Below are 9,602 nucleotides of genomic sequence, written 5' to 3'. Positions count from 1 at the left end.
GGAACTTGAACTACTTCAATTTAAACAAGGCCATATGACTGTTATTGAATATACTAATAGGTTTGAAGAATTGTGTCGCTTTTCTCGAATCTGTTAAGGTGCTCCAGAGGATTTTGCTGAATGGAAGTGTATCAAATACGAGGGAGGCCTTAGGAGCGATATTCTAAGCTCCGTTGCACCAATGGAGATTCGAACTTTCTCTGAACTGGTAAACAAAACCAGAGTTGCTAAAGAATGTCTGAGAAAGGCGGCAATAGATAAGAGTGAACACCGAAGCTTTGTTAGGGAAGATCAAGGAAGAAATTTTGTGCCTAGAGTCAAGATTTTAAGCGAGGTGACAATATTCCACAGCAACATCAAGGTCAGAATAACTTCTAGAGGTTTAATAATAATAATAACCAGGGAAGAGGACGTGAAAAAAAGGCTAAGTTTCCGCAGGATGACTTGACTTATATGAGATGTGGAAGGTACCACCCGAACACTCTGTGTAGGGCCGGTTGGGATGTATGTTATTACTGTGGAAGAGCCGAGCATATATCTTGGAATTGCCCAGAAAAGAAGATTCAGGAAGCTAGAAGAGTTCTGCAGGTGGGACGAGTGTATACTATGGTGGCGGATGATGCTGAGGGCACAGATGCTCCGATTAGAGGTAATGATGAATCAGTAAATAAAACTTTGACTGCTTTGCATGATAATGATCTGTATCACTTATCATAATCCACCACCGAGCTATGAAAATTGTGATTTCCAAGGGAATGATCAAATGATGACTTTCAATTAGTGAGACAAAACAGCATTTGGTTGGCTTTGAGGGGGTGACTAGGTTCTTGAAGAATAATAACTAAAGTTATGTAGTAGAAGAGGATTGGAAGAGTAAGCATACAACTTTAGTCATAGATTAGAGATCGAGAATGTTAAGAGTGGTACGACGATACTATTAGAATCGATGGAACTCAGAAGCTTGAAGGATTATAAAATAGAGGACAAAATCTGTTCAATCAAGTGTTCCTGGTATGATATTTCAATTGGATCGGAGAGCGCGTTAATGAATCTTTTGGAGTTGACCTAACTTTTCTTTTGTAGCTCACAATAGAATTCTACCTCGAACTTCTTAAATAATGAATGGATCAACTCCTAATCCTATCCCTGACTTGCACGAATCTCGTTTCTTCCAAATGAGTCCGAGTTTGTCTTGTCATAATAATGTAAACTCATGAATCTTAGGAACAAGCCGCGAGTGGAGTGGCTCTCTTTTGTAAAACTTGTATTCCGTTGACATCAGCTAAGGTTTATTTAATTTGGTGCGCTTTATCTTCTCCTCAACCAACTTGAATTTCAATTCTTCTTTGAGAGTGCACTTTAACTCCTTCTTGTATATCTTGTTAATCCCTAGAACTTGCTGTACCCACCATATAGAGCATCCCTTTATTTTACATCAAACACCGTTCCAGTAATTCAATCACTTCTGGGTTTATTATCTTTTCAAGCTTGAGTTAGCATCACGTATAACACCTAACCATAACCATTAAGAATGTCGGTTCCTTAATATTCTTCCATATCTTAGAAAGCATTACTGTTTAGACGCTTGAGAGAGGAAACAGTTTTTGAACTTCCTCGAGAGAAACTAGTTACACATTCTTAAATATTACCTTGACAGGATAAAAATCGGTGCACGATTAAGACTAAAGAATTAAAACTGGGAGGTATTGAACCGTTTATAATGTTAATACGGATTAAAATTTGGAATGGGAGAACACACCTGAGAACTTGAACTCGAGAAGAGAAACGACCAATGCACCTATCTCAGATTACTAAACTTGAATTTTGGTGGGCAAAGTTCCTAATTATGTGGGTAGGATGTAAACCCCACTAAATTAGCACATAATTAGTCAATAAATTAAATTTAAATAAAGAAAATTAGAAATGCAAATTTAATAGTAAAATAGGATAGAGCCAATTAAAGTAAGAATTTTGACACTAATCTCAAAAAATTTGGCCCAAGATTGGGCCAAACGGGCCGAATCAATCAAACCGGGCCCAATTGGGCCCAATCCCATAAACACATTCCACAAACATGCGGAGCATTCAGCCTCCTTCCCCATTATTCATTCCAATTCGTGGTAAGAGGGGGTGCAAGAACACAAACCCTTTGTTCACTATTTACTCCAACATTCAATCTTCCGTAACTTTCAATCCGGAACTCCGATTGACGAGCCGTCAGCGGCCACGCATTCGTCTTGGAGTTTTCTACAAAACCCATATAACCAAGTTATTGGTAAGTCTCACCTTCATTTCCAGATGTTCATCCTTTAGTTTCGTCATCCTTGGACTTTGGTGTTGAGATTTTGTGTAATTTCGGTTTTAGGATCAAATTAACTTGGTGAACTTGCCAAGTCTTGTCCCAATTTCTCATTGGTAAGGTGAGAATCCTAGAATCCTAGTTAATTTCTTGAATTTATGTATTGGGTACTGAATTTGGGTGCATGTGTGTTGTATATATGTATTAGGTTGTGTATATGTAATTGGAGATTGAAATTGTGGACATTGGAATCTTGGTGGAAGTTGAGTACTTGTGCTTTAGTGAGTTCTTGAATCTTGGACTGTGTTTGGGACAAAGGGCATTGGTGAGTTGTCACGGAAAACACGTGGAAAATGGCCAATGTATGGTTTAGGTTTTATGTATATAATATATAATATTCTGTGAAGACTTAGGCTAGTTGACTATAAGATAGGAATGAATGTATGAGCATGTAAATTGATTAGTGCTTTAAGGTAAATATTGAGTTTTGGTTTAATGGTTGATATTGAAGTTGGACTACTAAGTGATCAACTAATGATGCTTGTGATCTAGGAGAAGAAATGATTATGAGTTGTGGTGGTGTGCTGTGATTGTTGTAATTAAAATTATGAAATTTAGGTATGAGATTTTGTACATATGGATGTATAATTGATTGAAGCAGGTTATGGATGACTTTGGTAGAATAAATAGTGTGTGGCCATGTTGGATGTATGTAAAGAAATTATGATTTGTGTTTGGTTTAGTGAAAATTGAGGTTGGAAACTTTTGAGAAAAATTGGTTTTTGGCCAAATTTTGCCGAGCCATAACTTGGCTTCCGAACCCCCAAATGGTTTCAAACTTGTTTTATGTGAAAATTGGGTCTGTGAAGCTTACACCGTTTGAAGAATGAATAAAAAATGATTTAAAACGAAAAAGTTATGTGTATCGAAAGTTTGAGGTTAAAAACTAAAATTTTGCAGCTTTTGTAACTTAATGAAATTTTCGGAAAAATGCATTTCCACGCATACGCGTGGGCCACGCGTACGCGTGACATGGAATATTTTACGTACGCATATACCCCCTTCGCGGACAAACGCTACTGCCTGGTTTGCATGCGTACGCGTAAAGAGGGATGCATACGCGAAATGGGCTAAATGCACTCCCACGCGTATGTGTGGTCCACACGTACGTGTGACATTTCAGTAGTGCACTTCCACGTGTACGCGTGGCCCCTGTTTTCAGCAAAGAAGTTTTGTGTTTTAAGACTTAATTTTGAACCTTTAAACCTCTGTTTTCACCCTTTTAGCTATAAATTATAATGATTAGCCTAGCAAGAAGTTGGAATTAAAAAATTGGGGTAACTTAGAGATCAAGTTAGGGAGGAGAAGTAACTTAAAATGGAAGCAAGATTATTAATGATTAGAGGAGATGGTACTCGAAATGATAAGGTGATGAAAGTGGTATATGAGGGAGTGAAGCTAGTAGTGGAAAATTGAGAATGGTGTATGAGAGAATTGATGATGTTAATTATTTGAAAATAATAAAATATATATGAATCATAATTAAGTGATTATGATTATTGAGAAAGTGTGATAATATCGCGAGTATGCCAGAGATACATATGTGAGCTAAGAATTGAGAAATTATTGAGCTTGGGGTAATGTTTTTCCCATGTTATCTGAGGTGTTGTCTCTTCTCCCCATGTCAGCTTGGGACTCTTCTCATGGATATTATTGAGCTTGGGGGCATTCTTTTCCCTATGTCAGCTTGGGGATTCTCCCCATGGTGTATTTTTGAGCTTGAGAACATGTCGGGATGTCTACGTAATCGACAGTTGATATCAACAGCCATAGGACAGGCATGCTTCATATGCATTTGTATGTATTGCTTATTTATGTATTAATTGGGATTGCCTAATTGATTATAATACGCTAATTATCATAATTGATATCTGTATTATCTGTATTCTACCTGTGCTTTTCTTGTCTGCTTGTTTGTCTTTGTAATTATCGGAGATGGAGAAACGGAAGAAAGGTGGAGAGATTGAGGATTCTATTTAAGTTCCAATTAGATTTAAGGAATTGATTTAGTTTAGAAAGCCTTAGAGAACCACCCTAATTTATGGTTTCTATTTAGTTCTTTAAGTTTTATAATTTGAGTGTCAGCGTTCTAGGATTGCCTCTGGCATTTCCAGTACCTTATATATTATGTGCGTGGCACCTTTACCATGCTGATAACCTCCGGTTTTCACCCCATACTGTGTTGTGTTTTTCATATGCAGGTTGGGAGGCTCCTCGGTAGGCATCTAGACTTCTGAAGCGGAGTAGTCTCTGGGTTTTATGTTGATGTACAGCTTTATATATATGTACTTGACTTTCTCTCCGATCAGCTTGTTTATTTTGTTCCTCTTAGAGGTTTAAGGAGAGTTAGGGTTTCAGTTATGTATTTTGGGTTTTTGGGATATGTATATATATGTAAAGATTCTCCGACCAGCCTTAGCTTCACAGGCTGAGTTAGAAGCTTGATATTCTGTATTTTTTATCTTCTATCCCCACTTTCTACTTAGTTACACCTATGATCTCTAGGTTTCTTAGCACGCAAGTAATCTCATTTTCTGAGCGTTGCGCTTTTTATTTTCACAAATTTTGTTTTACCACTCCTTCAAGGCTCTTAGTGTACTAAGTTCTTTCAATTATTATATGTATATATATTTTATTTTAAAGGTCGTAATACCACACCACCTTTGTTTTATGACTTAAGCATAAAGCTCTGTGTGGTAGGGTGTTACGCTGACATTGCAAAAGATTTTACATAGTCGTGCAATCGTGTCCATTCTTTTTTATGATGATTCACGTGGTCAATAAAAATATTAGTTATTTTTAATGATGTGACATTATGTGATTGAATGCACGTGTAAAATTATTTTACACTGATAGTGTACCAAAATTAAATTCATTAAATATATTATTATTACTATTATTATTATTATTATTATTATTATTATTATTATTATTATTATTATTATTACCGAAACATAACTTATGTAAAGACATTATTATTATTATTATTATTATTATTATTATTATTATTATTATTATTATTATTATTAAGTCTTATTTTAATTATTATTTTTATATTTGTCTATCTCTTAAAGGGTTCTAGAGTAATGGGCCTCAAACACTTATATGTTATTTGATCTAAGTCGAAGGCTATTTAAGGTTGTCGGTTTTTATAATGTGTCTCAGTTTTAAAAAATCCATGGACAAACTGTCATGGTGACAACCTTATCTAAAAGGTAGAATTCTATCACTTATATGCATGTTTTATTTTCTTACAAGTGAATGCACCATCACTTTGGAGGATGAGTGATAAACTATTATTTTATGATTTATATTGTGTTTAATTGAGTGATTTTATCAAGCCTTCACCCACTTATTCATATAGTTTGCATGTATTTACAATTCCTTCTTGAAAATGTTCTATGATTGAAAGCATGCTTCCTAAAGATCTTTAATTGTATATTTTTAGTCTCCTTTATACCATTCGATGCCGTGATCTGTGTGTTAAGTGTTTCAGGCATTATAGGGCAGGAATGGCTTAGAGAATGGAGAGGAAGCTTGCAAAAATGGAAGGAACACAAGAAGTTGAGGAGATGACCAGCGAGAAGTGACACAGGCGTATGGCTCACGTGACCGCGCAAAATGGAGTAAATCGCAGTGACACGCTCGCGTGCCTGACGCGACGCGTGGATTGGAAGCTGCACGAGTGACACAAATGCGTGGACGACGCGCATGCGTGGCACGGAAAATGCTTAGCGACACGAGCGCGTGGATGACGCAGTCGCGTAACGTGCGTGATCTGCAGAATTACAGAAGTTGCTGGCATAGATTCTGGGCCGCATTTTAATCCAGTTTTTGGGCCAGAAATGCAGATTAGAGCCAGGGAACATGCAGAGATAAGAGACAACATTCATTCCACTTAATTCTTAGTTTTTTTTAGATCTGATTTTACTCCTCCTCTAGGTTTTCTCTCTACACATTTATAGTTCTTAGGATTCGGTTTTTATTGCTTTTTGGCTTGGGATATTGAGAAGAGTTATTACCTCCGCAAGACTTCATCACTCTAGTTTGTTCTCTTTACTTGTTGCTTACTCTTTCATATCATTAATTTGTTCAGAGTTACAATTGGATTATTTTTAGAATTTATTAATACAAGAACCATTTTTATTTTTAATTGATCTTTTTTATTATTGTCTATCATGTCTTTCCTTATTCCTTATTTTTATTTTGTGAAATTTACATCCATGATGAGTGAGTAGTTCTCTAACTTGATTGGGAGTTGATTGAAAGGAGACCCTTGAGTTGGAATGCTCAAGAGTAAAATTGTAATTGGGTTTATTGTTGGATGTCTCTCTAGTCACTGACACTAATCATTCCCAAGGGAGAAGATTAGAACTTGTAAATAGAAGTAGACTTCCAACTTACTTGACTCTCCTTTACCTAGTAAAGAATAACTAAGTAGAACAACCTTCAATTATCAATTGATCTTGGGAAAACTCCAACAAGGATAGAACTTCCGATTAATCCACTCCTGGTCAAGATTTTTATTTAAATTACATCAATTCTCTGATTTAATTTCCTATTTATCCAACTCAAAACCATTATGAAAAACATCTTATTAATAAGATATCACATCTTCCTGCAACTCGTTCGGAGATGACCTGGGATTCATACTCCCAGTATTTTAATTCTAATTTTGTGACAACCCTTCTAAATTGATAAGCAGATTTTTGTTGGTTAAGAATTGTACTTGCAACGTATCTCTCATATTAATTTCTTAATCTGCCAATTTTTGCCACATCAATTTTTGGCGCCATTGCCGGGTAGTTGCAATAGAGTGCTAATTTATTGATTGGAATTTATTTATCTGTATTTTATATTATATTATTTTTGTTATCATGAGCTATATGTCTCTTCCACTGAATGACTCGTTCATTGCCTGATTCGAGCTTAGCCGCTTTTGATCCCAAAATTGAAAGAACTATTCCACGTATTAGGCGAGCTCGACATCGGTTAGCCTCTGAGGGTGGTGAAGTGATTAACGTCAATTCACCAGTCTCATCCGAGGGTGAATCTGAATCACCATTTTAGGAAGAAACAAGCTCCTCTACTACTGATTCAGTTGATTCACGTGCAAATAACATGGCAGCACCTAGGAGAGTTACTATCCAGAAAGCTGGAGCCCCATATTTCACACTACAGCCGTATCAAGCGCATCACCCAGCGGTGGCTGTAGATTTTGAAATAAAGACTGCACTACTCAACTTGATGCCCAAGTTTCATGGCTTACCTGCTCAAGAGCCTATTAAGCACCTTAGGGATTTCCAGACAGCTTGTTCTACTGTTAAGCGTGATGGTGCTGATGAAACTTCTATTATGTTAAAAGCCTTCCCATTCTCTCTTTAGGGAAAGGCAAGAGAGTGGTACTACACTCAACCCGGAGCAACTGTTTCTAACTGGGATATGCTTAGAAGAGAATTTTTGGAAAAATTCTTTCCAGCTGAAGTTACCGATAAACTAAAGAAAGACATTTCCATGATTGTTCAGGACGAATCCGAGACTCTCTAAAATACTGGGAGCACTTCAACAATCTTCTGGAAGCATGTCCCCACCATATGATTGACAAGATAGTGTTGCTCGGCTACTTCACACAGGGCATGAAGCCTAAAGATAAAACCACATTGGAAGGTGCTAGCAATGGGTCTATGAAAAAGTACAAGATTACTGATGAGGCATGGCAATTGATCAGCGACTTAGCTGAATTCACTAGGAATCACAGGTAGAAACAAAATCAGTCAAGAGCTATTACAAAGGTATCCTCTAGCAAAGAGACTACTGCTCTAACTCAGAGTATATGTGAAATGACCAACTTACTGAAGCAGATGCAATTGAGTCAACAACAAGCTCAGCAAGCTCAACCTTCTCCACCACAGCAAAGCCAACAGTTGGTTCCACAAAGAGTATGCGGGATCTGTGGTGATTATAGTTATTATACTGATGAATACCCATAGCTCCAGCAAGAAGACAACACTATGGCAGCCACTCAAAACTTCTACGACCGCCCCAATCAAGGATACAATCAAGGTGGCAGCTACAACTATGGATGGCAAGACAATTTCAACCAAGGTTGGAGAGATAATTCTAACCAGGATTGGAGGGATAATCATAACAGAGGAGGCAGAGATAACAATGGAAACCAGAGGTGGAATAACAGTAACAACACCAGACAACAGAATCAGAATCAGGCCTACAGAGCACCTCATCTAAGGCAGCCTCAAGCATCTCAGTAGAACCCTCAGCTCACTTATCCCTCTTCATCTTCTAATGATGAGTTATTACACTCTATTGATCGGAGATAGCAGGCCATGGAAAACAACCTTACTTCTACTCTAAATAGTCTGAACTCTAGCTTGCAAGCCCTTGTCTCACAGATTGGATCACTAAATAACACCACCAACCAACCTTCGAGCTCCAGTGGACTTCCTTATCAACCCTTACCTAATCCCAAAGGTGGCATCAATGCCATCACTCTGAGATCCGGAACCACATTGCAGGAGAGACACCAAGAAGAGCCAAGTCCACCAGAATACACCCCAGCTGAAGATGCAGTAGAAGTGGAAGATGCTGAAGAGGAAGAGGACATACAGGACATAGTTGAAGAAGAGGAAACCCAACCACAGAGTGACGCACCAAAGGATGTTGAAGCTACAGATAATGCCCGTCCTGTCCCCTTTCCACAACTCACAAGGAATCCCAGGAAGCATATGGAAGTTGACCCCAAAATAGTAGAAATATTAAAAAAGGTTGAGGTAACTGTTCCCCTTTTTGATGTCATTCAACAGGTACCTAAATATGCGAAGTTTCTAAAGAATTTATGTATACGTAAGTATAAAATTAATAAATTAGAAACTATTCCCTTAGGTAGTTCTATCTTTGTTTTAATGGGAGGTATACCTGAAAAATGTAGTGATCCAGGTCCATGTATGGTCAACTGTACTATTGGAGGTGTGATATTTTCTGACTGCATGTGTGATCTAGGAGCGTTTGTTAGTATAATGCATTTATCTATATTTAATGCTTTAAGGCTCCCTCCCTTAAAAAGGTCGGCAGCTCATTTTGTGTTGGCAGATAAAAGTATTATTACAGTGATTGGAGTTGCTGAAGATGTATTGGTGAGCATCAAGAAGCTCACATTTCCCATTGATTTCTATATCCTGGAAATGCCCCCTAATGACTCCGGAAGGCCATCATCAATCCTGCTTGG

Source organism: Arachis hypogaea, chromosome 10, assembly GCF_003086295.3.
Source record: "Arachis hypogaea cultivar Tifrunner chromosome 10, arahy.Tifrunner.gnm2.J5K5, whole genome shotgun sequence".
Classification (NCBI taxonomy): domain Eukaryota; kingdom Viridiplantae; phylum Streptophyta; class Magnoliopsida; order Fabales; family Fabaceae; genus Arachis; species Arachis hypogaea.
This window is presented reverse-complemented; position numbering follows the sequence as displayed.